A 13,087-nucleotide genomic window follows, 5' to 3' on the forward strand; every position below is an offset into this window, starting at 1 on the left:
TGATGTGGTAGCGTAGGTGGTGGAGGTGGCGTCGTCGTAGTGTGGGTGGCGCTGTGGTGGGGATGGTGTGGTTGAGATGCTATTTGTTTGAAATAAAAGATAGAACAGAAAATGGCTAACTCAAAGCGTCGCAGCCCAGAAGGATCACATAAATTCCCTCTATACAACGGGTTTGGGCTAACTACACATGTACTTACAGAGATATCTCACCTGGGGCCCTTTATGGTGTAATGCGAATTTCCACAACCGTAACAATATATTTTTTTTTCGGGATTTTTTCAGAAATTTCAAAGTCCCGTTGTAAGGCAACGGTGGCGTCCATAGCAACGGTGCTCAAAAGCATACAACTAGATCCTGCTATGAACCTACCAGTAAAGTTTCATCAAAATTGGTTGACTCCTTTGGCCTCCAGAGCTGTCCATTACATACAGACAGACGGAAAACCTGAGAATAACGGTCGCCTCGTGACCACCCAACATATATATATATATATATATATATATATATATATATATATATATATATATATATATATATATATATATATATATATATATATATATATATATATATACAGGGGGCTGCAAAAGTAGGTATACATAAGGATTACCAGAGTGTGCATGGGTGTCCACACTCGACTCGTGGAGTGTGTGAATGCCGGGGGCAAACAGTTTGAACATTTGAGGGATTAATATGTTTATCATTGATGTGTTTATTATTGGTGTGTTATTATTGCTATGCTTGTATTATCAATAAAATGTTTTGTGTGCACGTTTTGTTTTTCATTACTGTATACCTACTTTTGCAGCCCCCTGTATGTATTTCTACAAATACAAACGAGAGATTGAAATTAAAATAAATATGTTGTTATAAATCTGTAATAGAAAATATACTTAAATCTGGTATGATTGTATGTGTTTGGACATATATCTACTTTTGAATATATAATCATATCTCTCCTTTGTTTTGAAAGATGTTTTGACCTGCCTGGAAAAAGTTATAATAAGCAGGCTGACCTTTCAAATAAGTTTAATTCAGTTGCCTATCATTTAAAAGCCGTCTCATTTTCCAAGAATTTTTTTTATAAAAGGCAACAAGTTGGACAGGGAATACGAGTTCAGTACAACTGGAATGTGTGTCTAAGGAAAATGTCCAGATGTATTCACAAAGCTCGAATCACTTCAAGATAATATATTTTCCCAGTCTGGGACAAGCTGACTGTCTTTTAACCTACATACTATAGAAATTTATCAAAATGCCCAAAAGAGTTGAAGTTTGACGTCATTCTGGCATTCTGTGCATTTTTCTGTGCCGGGAGAGGATCAAAACGTCTGGATTTGAAATATATGTTACAACCATTCAACCAGGTCAAGCTGGGGCTGTACAGAGGCTGAAGATAAGCTTCACCTGGGGATTGTCAAGACCTGACAAAGTTGGCGCCGGCGCTTGGAAATAAAAAAAAATACTATGTCTCACTGAACACTATATAAGGAACTAAAATTCTTCATGTATTTCAGAGATCTGGAACAAGTCTATATTCCGATCACTCCTCTGCACATATGTATATGTTTGTTTTTATTTGTTTTTGTTGTTTGTTCAATAAATGTTCAAATGTACAGGATGACTTAGAAATTTATTTGACAATTTGGTGAGCCAGGCAGGAGCATTAATACCTGGAGGAGCGTTGGTGCAGAGTGGGTTGATGGTAGGCACGAGCTCACAGATCAGATAAGGTGAGAGACATCGATCTTTGTGGGTGAAGTGTGTGCTGCCAGCTCGCTGTGTACCACATTCTTTGTTTGTAAAGGTTGACATACTTTGAACAAAATTTGAGCATTTATAGATTTGAGTTTTATTGTTGTTGTTTGTTTATTTTGGAGAATATAAGTATTGTTTCAAAGGGTGTTGTTGGAGTCCCGAAAAGTCCTGATCAGGTGAAGGGGTCCACTTTTATTGCAAGCAAACAATGCAAGCAGCACACAAAATCCCCTATGGGCCTTTTGTGCATATGCAAATGGATTTTATTCAAATGCCAAGAAGTGGTGGGTACAAATTTGTGCTCATAATAATTGATATGTTTACAAAATGGGTGGAGGCTTTTCCATCCAAGAAGAGTGATGCAACTACGGTTGTAAAGGTTTTGATGAAGGATTTTATCTGCCGATTCGGTATACCATGCAGAAATTCGACCGATCAAGGAACACACTTCACAGCACAAGTGGTGCAAGAGTTGTGTAAAGCACGACAAGTGAAACAGAAGTTCCATTGTTCGTATCATCCTCAATTATCAGGAGCGGTAGAGAGACAGAATGGAGTGCTAAAGAATAAATTGGTAAAGATATGTGAACAGACGGGGATGAAATGGCAAGAAACTATACCACTAGCACTAATGTCAATAAGAGCCACCCCAAACAGGAGGACAAAGGAACCTTACACACCTCTCATTAACAATACAGGAAACGAATACAACAAATGGATGATACATTGTGTGTCTGTTGTATTGCACTAAAACATTGTGAGGGCATTTCATTTGCAGGTAGAGAACACATTGCTTGAAGCAACAACCAAGGAATGTTACGACCTTGGCCCAGAAAATATTGTGCTCATTAAAGTGAACAAAAGGAGAATCTGCAGTCGAGCCATCACAAGAGAACAATGAATTTTTGTTTCCATGATGTTGCAAAGTTTTGACAATCAGTATAATTGATGCATGGTCAAAATGAGATGTATAGTAAGATTTGACCATGTTGTGGACAACGTCTATCTGAGACTGACAACGAAGGTGTTAATTTAGTTAAATTAGATAATGGGAGATATGATGCAGAGATAGGAGATGTGATGTAGAGGTAGGAGGCTTGACAAACAAAATAAAGTGATTTACTGATGAGGTACTGACCGATATCAAACCTAATGTTGAGGGTCAGAGTGCGGTTCCACTGTTACACCAAAATTAGAAGCAATTTTTATATTGATAGCACCGAAAGGTAAACGACAATTTGTTGTGAGGATTTCTGAAATTGTTCTTATTGTTAGTTGGGGGGCAAGATTCTAAAAATAAAATAAATAAATCCAGTATCCAAGTTCTTGTGAAGGGTTTTTTGAGATAGATTAAATCTACCTGGACTATGCATAAGGAAGTGAATGTCAATATGGCTAACAAGATTGTAAGGAAGGTGTGAAGATCTTGTAGTAGTTTTACTGTCTGCATTAAAATGATTATTGTAAAATGTATGGCGAATTTGCTTGCAATTTGCATGAAGAAGATTGTTACCAAGATAATAATCACACAAGTTTCATGCATCTCATTGATAGATCAAAACGATGATTTTGATGATGTTTTCTGGAAGCTAATGTAATGCGAGATCAGGATAGATAACTACTGTAATGATATTAAGACCTGAGTAATATCTGTTAATTTTAAGTAACTAATGAAGTTATAGATGAAAGGAAAATAAGATTATGATGGTGCAATGCTGATCTGAGACTAAACTCATGAGATTGTTTATGACTAGAAAATATTGGAAACTTAGTCAACATACTGTAGGATATTGGAATTAATTAGGTGTGCCATAGGCAAGGGTAAAATTATCTGGCAAATGACAGGTTATGTTTGTATATTTTAACGAAAGGAAATGATGATTTAAAAAGATATATAGTAATAAAATAAAATTTAGTGCTTGACAAGAAATATTCGAACTGATGTTCTGCACAACAGCAATGTATTGTAATGACAACATGCACACAAATTTCATGTCAGCGTTTTAGTAATTCGAGAAATGTGACAAATTATTTTTACTAAAAGTAAATATGAACCTGTTATACGTCAAAATTAAAGCAGAGAATAAAAAATTTATAATAACATGATTATAATAAAAGATGAGAGTTGAGTCTTGGCTAAAGGGAACTTAATGATTTATGCAACATTGAAGTAGAAAGTGCATAGGCAATTTAAAATGAACATGTTATATGACCATTGGCATGCAGATGTTATCCCTGAGGCAATCATCGGTCTTGCTGTCCTTTATCAGTGGTTTGCCATTTGAAACGTAAAAAAAACATACTTTCTGGCCTTTCATGCTGTACCGACTTGGCTGGAATTACTAATAGGAATTTCTGTGTGCATCAGCAAATGAATTTCTTGTGATTATGACATTGGAGTATGCACAGTGGAAAATGCCGGTGAGGTGCATCCAAGTAACTTGTGTTCGAGACTTTCTACTCTCGACACTTTTCTACACACCGGCCACTCCGTGCCAATATGCCTCCAACTATACTACATGTGGTGTGAGGGACTTTGGTAACTGTGCTCTGCACAAGATGCTACTCTTCTCCACATATTCTCCCCACCTACTCTCATCCACCTATGCTCTGTCCTACACAAAGTTTAACGAAACGTGGTTACCTGTTCACCATGCCGGAGCATGAGTTTGTGCTGGGAGAAAGAAGACACGGTAGAGATTATACTCTGCAAGGTGGCATTTGACTTCAGAAGGAAACTGCTTGTGGCTGCTGCTTCTTCTTCTTTGTTGGAGAAATTTAATGAGTTTCCTAAACACACATCTTATTGTCATTCATTAAAAAAACAACTGATCCTGATCAAGAAATGTAACATTGCGGTGAGACAACACTGCCCTTTTTGGAGGTACTACATGCACCCAGGTATCAAAGCAATATACAGAAGAAGATCGAGACTGATACCCAGGCCAACTTGAGTGTGCAACACCTATCTGGCCTGTCTGGACCAGCACCTCTGTCCTTGCATCGCCGTTCACCTCCAAGGAAAATGGATCAGCAAACAATGAAACCTTATTGGCAGATATTGGCTGGGAGAGTTGAGAAAGAGGATTTGCACATGGATTGCTGATGTTTCTCGAAAGAGATGTTCATTCGAGAATTGCCTATGTAGTCTGTTAAAATTCATAAACGATGAGTGTTGTCTGAATGACAAAAAGGGAGAATTTGTCGATGCAATTTCTCTGAAATTAGCATAGTGGGTTTGAGGGTGATAAAAACAACAATAAAATATTGATAATAATTAGAGCTTGGTAATAAAACAAATATATTGTTATAAATCTGTAATAGAAAATGTACTCAAATATGGTATAATTTTATGTGTTTGAACATGTTTCTACTTTTGAATATATAATCATATCTCTCCTTTGTAATGAAAGTTGTTTTGTCCTGCTGAGTAAAAGATATAATAAGCAGGCTGACCTTTCAAATAAGTTTCATTCAGTTGCCTATCATTTAAAAGCTATCTAACTTTCTAAGAGATTTTTTTTAAAAAGGCACCAACAAGTTAGACAGGGAATACCAGTTCAGTACAACTGGAATGTGGGTCTTAGGAAAATGTCCAGATGTATTCACAAAGCTCGAATCACTTCAAGATAATATATTTTCCCAGTCTGGGAGAAGCAGACTTACTTTTAACCGACATACTATAGATATTTATCAAAATGCCCAAAAGAATTGAAGTTTGATGTCATTCTAGCATTCTGTCTGTTTTTCTGTGCCGTGAGAGGATCAACAACGTCTGGATTTGAAATATATGTTACAACTGTTCAACCAGGTCAAGCTGGGGCTGTATGAAGGCTGAAGATAAGCTTCACCTGGGGAATGTCAACACCTGACAAAGTTGGTACCAGTGTTTGGAAATTTAAAATATATATACTATTTCTCACTGAACACTATATAAGGAACAAAAATTCTCCATGTATTTCAGAGATCTGGAACAAGTCTGTATATATTTGTTTGTATTTGTTTATGTTGTTTGTGAAATAAATGTTCAAATGTACAGAATGACTTAGAAATTTATTCGACATCACCAAACTTGGCACATGGACCAAGTTCGACCTTGTGGTGGACATGGCTACTTGGTTTCATCTGTAGTCATGGGGGTTTGGGACAGAAGGTCGACAAAAATTCTCTATGTAAATGTGTATCATGTAGCACCACCCGGTGGTGGTGGTGGTGGCAGAAGGTATTACAAGTCAGCTGTGGAGATAACTTGCATTTTTGCACTGAGGAAGGGATAGGTTTTATGATGATACAGCTTTATGATAAAACGTCCTCCCTGTGATGCACCGACCCAAAGGTTTATTTTATTTTTTGGTATACATAGTCGAGGCTTGTGGAAGAGCTAGTACACTGAACAGATCAGGACATAATAGGACCCAAAAGGAACAGTAAGAGACGCATGCAAAAGGAACAGTAGAGAGAGAGGGGGAAACTCCAACGGCAGAGTTGAAGGGCCAGACTGAGGAAGACTTGGACAAACAATATGTGTAGGGAGAATTTGGTTGGGGGGGGGGGGTCAGTAGAGGGTGCATAAGATGGACAAGATGGATACAGAAGGAAATTCCAAGGTTTATCATCAGGTTGAAAACCGAAACCAGACGAGACAATTCAATGGTAAGTTTGCTATCTCCACTCCATCCTATTGGATACTTGTGAAAAGGATGCACAAGTTGAAAAAAATACAAGTGGGAAATCACTGGTCCTTATGAAATGATATGTAAAGGCCAAGGATAATTATAACACAATGAACAAAGAATATTGACATCAGGAGGAGAAGAAATTGTCAGCGCCAAAGTACAGTAACACAGGTGCAAAAGCTCAAGGCAGGCAAACTTTTCTGGCATTTATGCTGACACTTCCTCATAAGTGAAAGGTGTGAATCCAAGCAAAAATAGGACAGCCTGTCCTGAAGCTCACCTGGATCAGGAGCAACAGTCACTCAAACCACCCGCAGACCCCCGAGACCCTAAATTTGTTAATGCTGTGAACAGACTTTGTAACATCAAGGGTGATGAAGGTTGTGGTTGAGTTTCATTGAAATTCTGCATATAGTTCAGAGAAGAGAGCAAATATCTTTTATGGGGGGTCAGAACCCTCCCCCCCCCCGACATTATGGGTGATTGAAGGATGCATTCAAGTTTCATCGGAATTGTGTGTGTGTAGTTTTAGAGAAGAGAGAAAATATCTTTTTTGGGGGGGGGAGGGTGTTCAACCCCCGCATCTCCCGTAGACCCCTTAATGAGTGCAGATTTTTATGTGGTCGATACAATTAAGTACATTACGGGTGATGAAGGTTGTGGTCAAGTTTCATCAAAATTGTGTGCGTAGTTTTAGAGAAGAAAGCAAATAACTGTTTTTATTGGGGGGGGGTTGGTGGTCAAAAACAGATTTTGATGCAGTCAATAAACCTTCATTAGGCATCAGATATGAAGCTTGTGGCCAAATTTCATAAAAATCCTGTGTTTGGTTCAAGCGATAATGACTGAAGTGTCAGGAGCAACAGTCACTCAAACCCCCCGCAGACCCCTAAGGGCCTAGACCCTAAATTTGTTAGTGACCTACGATCACTGCTTGATTGCATAAGCTCACCTGACGAAAGTCCAGGTGAGCTAAAAACGGGTGCAGTCACAATTGTGCAAGTATATATGTATGGACCTCAACAGCAAAATTATGGAATCTTATAACGACCAACAGATAGTCATAAAATAAGTTTCAGGACATGATGCGGTTTTGGGGAGTGAATAATTTAAATTAAATGCAAGATCAGAGTGGAATTCCTGAACGTGACTAACAGGCAAATTTGGATTTTGAGCAGAAAAACAAAAGAGGAGGAAGACAATTAAATTAATGTCCAAGCTACATTATGGTGAAACATTCTGGTATTTTTTTTCTACAAAGAAAGCGGTAGTGGAAGTACACTTGGATATCGTCCGATGAGTAAATGAGGAACACAATCAACTTTTTTGCTTGCGTACCGCAGATGTAAATCAAGAGAGCTGTCGTACAGATCATTTGAAGCCGATATAAGAAAACATTAACACAGTTTAGTTGTTTTTGTGTCACCCAGTAAAATTGATCAATGATTTATGATAAAGACAAATCTTGGAAAAGTATATAGAACGCAAGTGAATTTGCTAAAATATCTTCATACATGGTACTTGTAACAGGCTTTTGATAGAATCTGGCAGAAGAGGGTAAAGGCAAGTTTTGAGAATGTAGTTTTTTCTCGCAACTCTCTAGAAAATGACCAAGCTGATATAAAACATCTTCAGCAAGTCGATGAGTGTGGTGAGAGTAGACAAGAACTTGATAGAATGTTTACCCACTACCGATGGAGTAAGACAAAGGTGCATACTATCACAACGTTTGTTCAACTTGGCACGAGAAGCACTAATGAATCTCTCACTGAGAGATGATATTGTCACAATTATGTTATGTGGGATTACAGTGAGTAATCCATAATTTGAAGATTATATTGACCTCGCAACAGCGACCAACTAGAATCTACGTAAAGAGCTGAGACGGTGATTTGAAAGCAGAAAGTTCTTTGTGAATATCGTGACAGAGAAAACAAAAATCGCAACAATTGTAAATTTGAATGGCACTCGGCGGAGTGCATACCTCCGCCAGGCTGAACTGTTTCCATTTTGTATTCCACTCGTAGGTCAGTGCTGCTGACTTGAATCAAAATCGAATTGGCTTCTTATTGGCATCTAACAAAACCATCAACCAAGTTTTGTCATAATCCATCCACAACTTTATGGGATATCGTGTGATACATAATTTTTGGTCCTATTTCTCAATAGTGAGGAATCGCTTACAAAAATTAAAAAAAACTCTCATATCCGGATCCGGAATCGGATTTTCAAAGTTGAATCAATTCGTCACTGTCACACACCCAAGTTTCGTCCGAATCCGTCCACAACTTTTTGAGATATCGTGCTATATATCGTTTTTGGCCCCATCTCTCAATGGTGAAGAATCACCAAGAATTCTAGTAGCCTGATCTGGATCACGTTCTTCACCAAAAACAAATCAATTCGTCCCTGCCACACACCCAACTGGTTCATCAAATGTAGTCCGAATCCATCCATAACTTATTTCCCATCCCCTTCTTTATTCCGCACACAGATTGCAGTGAAAAATGGGAATTGTGAAGAATTTCTTTACCCGAAGTGTCCTCCTGTCACGCTCTTAAACCTTTTATTCTATTTCCCATTCTCCACTTCAAAAAAGCAAAACATTTTAAAAAGAGAGAGGGAACTATTTAACTCCCCAAAAACCCCATGAACACAAGCTCCCCGTTCCCCCATCTCACACCACTCGAGCCAACCTCACAAGAACATTGGAATAATTGTGGGGAATTCCTTCCCTCATTCATTCTTTGTCCCTTCCATTCTCAATACCTCATAAATAAACTACTATTCCTCCAAATTGAACTAATTTGCTTCGTACTTTGAAAGTTTTTCGTGACATAAAATGCTCAATTTGCCTTACCTCTCCATCAGGAACACCCGAGTGTTCTTCGTCTTCACCTGTAGCTCTTACTCTTCTTCATCCAGTTTCTCAAATCTGTTGGACCCACAAACGCTCCATCCATCGATTGTCCCTCCGTACTTACAGCACGACTTTGCTCAGTGTATTCAACAACACCTCATTTCACACCTCTCATGATATCCATCTTTGTGTATCTGAATTGGGGATCATGAGAAGTCCTGTCTACAAAGGTTGCCACCTACTCATGACCATCAACTAACTCCCCTTCACGTCCATCAACAATGTCAACCCCCTTCATGTCAGTACCTTTTCCACGTCATCACTTTCACGCAGGCCACCTCCCACATAACATTTGATGTCATAACCCATTACTAGTTACTACCCGCAATCCTTTCCACCCCCATTAATCCCACCAAAACAAATAATCTTACATGAGCTGGCAGGATGGCCTAGACCCTAGAGGTACGCACACTCACCTCCAAGCTGTCCACAACCTGGATTTGAAATCCAGGGCCAGGGTGACTATGAACTGTCACCCTGGTGTTTCACAAGCAAAGCAATGCATCAATGCATGTGCCGTCCCCCAGATGGACGTTAAACCGGCCATCCCATCTGTTGGCATTATTTGGTCAATGTTAAAGGTGCCACGGTGTCCATCTCAAAGAGTGGGCGAGCTATCGCTGGCACCATGGGCAAATTCCAAAATCCTGCCCGAACCTTTATTGAAGGTCAGGCCTGTCACAGCTTGTTTGTGAAATACTGAAACAAAACTCCCACTCGTCTCTCTCTCCCAATCCAGCCTCCTTCCTCCCGGCCAACCTGACAAGAACATGGAAATAATTGCGGCCATTAAAGAGAAGAACCCAATCCTCTTAGTTCTCGGTTCATGCATCCCCTCCCTTTCTTTGTCTCATATTTTCCTGTTTGTAAATTGTCTTGCTCCCCACTTCCACACTGTCAGTTTGTTGCCTTTGTCACCTCACGATCTGGCTGAAATTTGGCAGCAACTTTCCTCTCCAGACTGTTAACGGGGATTGCAAACCTCGTTCTGGTCCCATGACACTTTAAGTAGGTCAAAATGAGCAACTTGGGAAATTCCTTCCAAAATCTTCTTTTCCAGACCCACCAGTCAGAATGCAACCAAATTTGGGTTACAACATTAGAACACGGTCCTGATGTTAAATTGTGGAGGCCATGTTGATCATGTGACGGGAAGTGTGTCAAAATGGTCATGTAAATTCCTTCCAAAATCTTGTTTTCCAGACCCACCAGTCAGAATGTTACCAAATTTAGGTTACAACATTAGGCCAGGGTAGGGATGTTAAATTGCACAAGTTATATTATGCCGATCACGTGACTGAAAGTGGGTCAAAATGGCCGACAGTCAATTTTTTGGAAAATCGAATAAATTCCTTCAAAAACCTTCTTCTCCAGACCCATCAGTCAGAATGCTATCAAATTTAGGTGACAACATTATGATAGGGTCGTTTTGTTAAATTGCAGAGGCCATGGTGATCACATGACCAGAAATGTGTCAAAATGGCAGTCAGATAAATTCCTTCAAAAATCTTCTTCTTCAGAACACTCAGTCAGAAAGCTACCAAGTTTGGTTTCAAACATACATTAAGCCAGGGCCGGGGGCCCAGAGAAACTCCAGGTCCCAGTGGTCCTATTTTTTTTTTTTAACTTCTCAAGTGATTTTTCACCATTGAGAGATGGGGCTAAAAACAATATAGAGCATGATATCTCAAAAGTTGTGGATGAGTTATGACAAAGCTAGGTGGATAATTTGGGTAAGTGACAAGATCAAGCACATTAAATTTTGGTTTTGGTCCAGATCCAGATCCAGCCCATCAGTGGGATACAAAATGTAAACTTTTCAGCCTGGCAGAGGCATGTGCTCTACCGAGTGCTGTTCTAGTTAGACTAAGGTTCTGCGTGGTTTTTGATATTACATGCTCAGTCAGCTGCATGTGAATGACCTGTTGCAATTTCAGATACTGTGAAATCTGAAGTAGTAGTGGGTAATAGGTGAAAGGTGGTGGTCTCATCAGCACCAACGTCACACCAGCCTGCCTCGTCATTAATAATGAAACAGGTTCTGAGTAATAAAACCGAATTTCAAGCCATAACTCTTTCCTGCTGCCCATGGCTAGAACGCAAAGAATCTTAACAGAGTGTAGCGTTTTTCATGTGCAATTAAAATCAATCAATGAACTCCAGATAATTAAAGAGCTGATCACTTGCAATTGCAAAACAGCCAAAAGCTCTGATTGGATATAAATCAAAGGTTTCGAGCATATCCCACTTTGAGCTGTCACAATGGTTTGATTCCCGACTGGAATGTCAACTGTTATCCTGGTGATTCGCTGGCAGGCTGTTGCAGCAATGAGTGCATACCTACGGAAGGTCGTTAAGCTGGGTGTCCCATCGACTATAATTTACTGGTGGATATTAGAGATCCCACGATTCCTTTTTGAAAAGGTTCAGGTCATTGTATGCTGGGATTTGTGGCCCAATTCCAAAATCCTGCCCTGATGCGCAGGTGCACCACATCAGTGGCACAGCTCATCGGCCCACAGTAATGATGCAACCAAGGAGGTGAACGATGGGTGGCACACACATTTATGACTCACCCTGCTTGTGAAACACCGGGCTGACAGTTTATAGCTGGGTCGGGATTCAAATCCAGGCTAGTGTGCGTACCTCTGCGCCTTCCTATCAACCCACTTTTACTATTGATAACCAGCATCTTCGGCATGAACAAAGTACACTTTCAGAATGTTGTTGCATAACATAACAACATGTCGCCTGAACTCCTTAGCATTTGTCACTCACCTATACATTCTGGATAAACTCAATTTGACTGGTGACTACTCATACTACTACTACTACTACTACTACTACTACTACTACTACTACTACTACTACTACTACTACTACTACGACTACATCTCCCCACACTGTTTCAGCAATTGACATGGAGTCACCATGAACTGAAACATTTGGGGGTCTATTTGTCCATCTCTCGTAAATCCTCATCAATTCACAACTGGAGCACTTTCAAGAATAAAATACTGGTCAAGCTGAGAGACTGGAGTGGACTATTAAGGATCCTGTCTCTGCATGGGGGAACTCTTTTCATTAAGCAATTTGTCATTCCAAAGCTGTTCAAGCTTTCTTGCATAAGTATTCGAGATGAGTTTCTGGCTCATATGCAAAATAAGTTGTTGGACTGCTTTTGGAATGGCAAGCATTGGGTATGCTTTGGAATCCTCAGCATGCCTTTTGCTGAAGGTGGACAGCATTTTCCCTGCCCTCGTAGCCATTTTTGCAACTTCAGGCGAGAGACCATTCAGCAAACCCAATAAAGCAATGGTGTGTGCTGGCATCATACCTGTTCAGTGAAGTGCTTAGTCTGAGATACAAAAGGCAAATATCCATCATCACTGCCCAAAACCTTGCCAATGAGCCATTGCCTTCTTTTTATCAGTAAATGTTGAAGGCCTGGTCTTGTTCTTCTTGTGTATGGCAGCTTAGCTGCTGGGGTAGCTATCATTTCTTGGAAGCACGATGTGTCGATGATGCAGTGCCCCTCTACCAGTACACACACTGGTACTCATTTTGTCGACCTCAAAAGGATGACAGGCTGAGCCAACCCCCTGGTGTAATAATTCAGCAGCCAACGGGGCTTGAACTTAGGACCCAAGGATCCCAAACCGCCACCCAAACCACTAAGCCAACACTTGGCTCACGAAGGCCTGGTATGCAATTGGTATGAAAAGAGAAAATG

Source organism: Eptatretus burgeri, chromosome 6 (genome assembly GCF_056783735.1).
Source record: "Eptatretus burgeri isolate ZD-2024b chromosome 6, Ebu_testis_v1, whole genome shotgun sequence".
NCBI classification, from domain to species: Eukaryota; Metazoa; Chordata; class Myxini; order Myxiniformes; family Myxinidae; genus Eptatretus; species Eptatretus burgeri.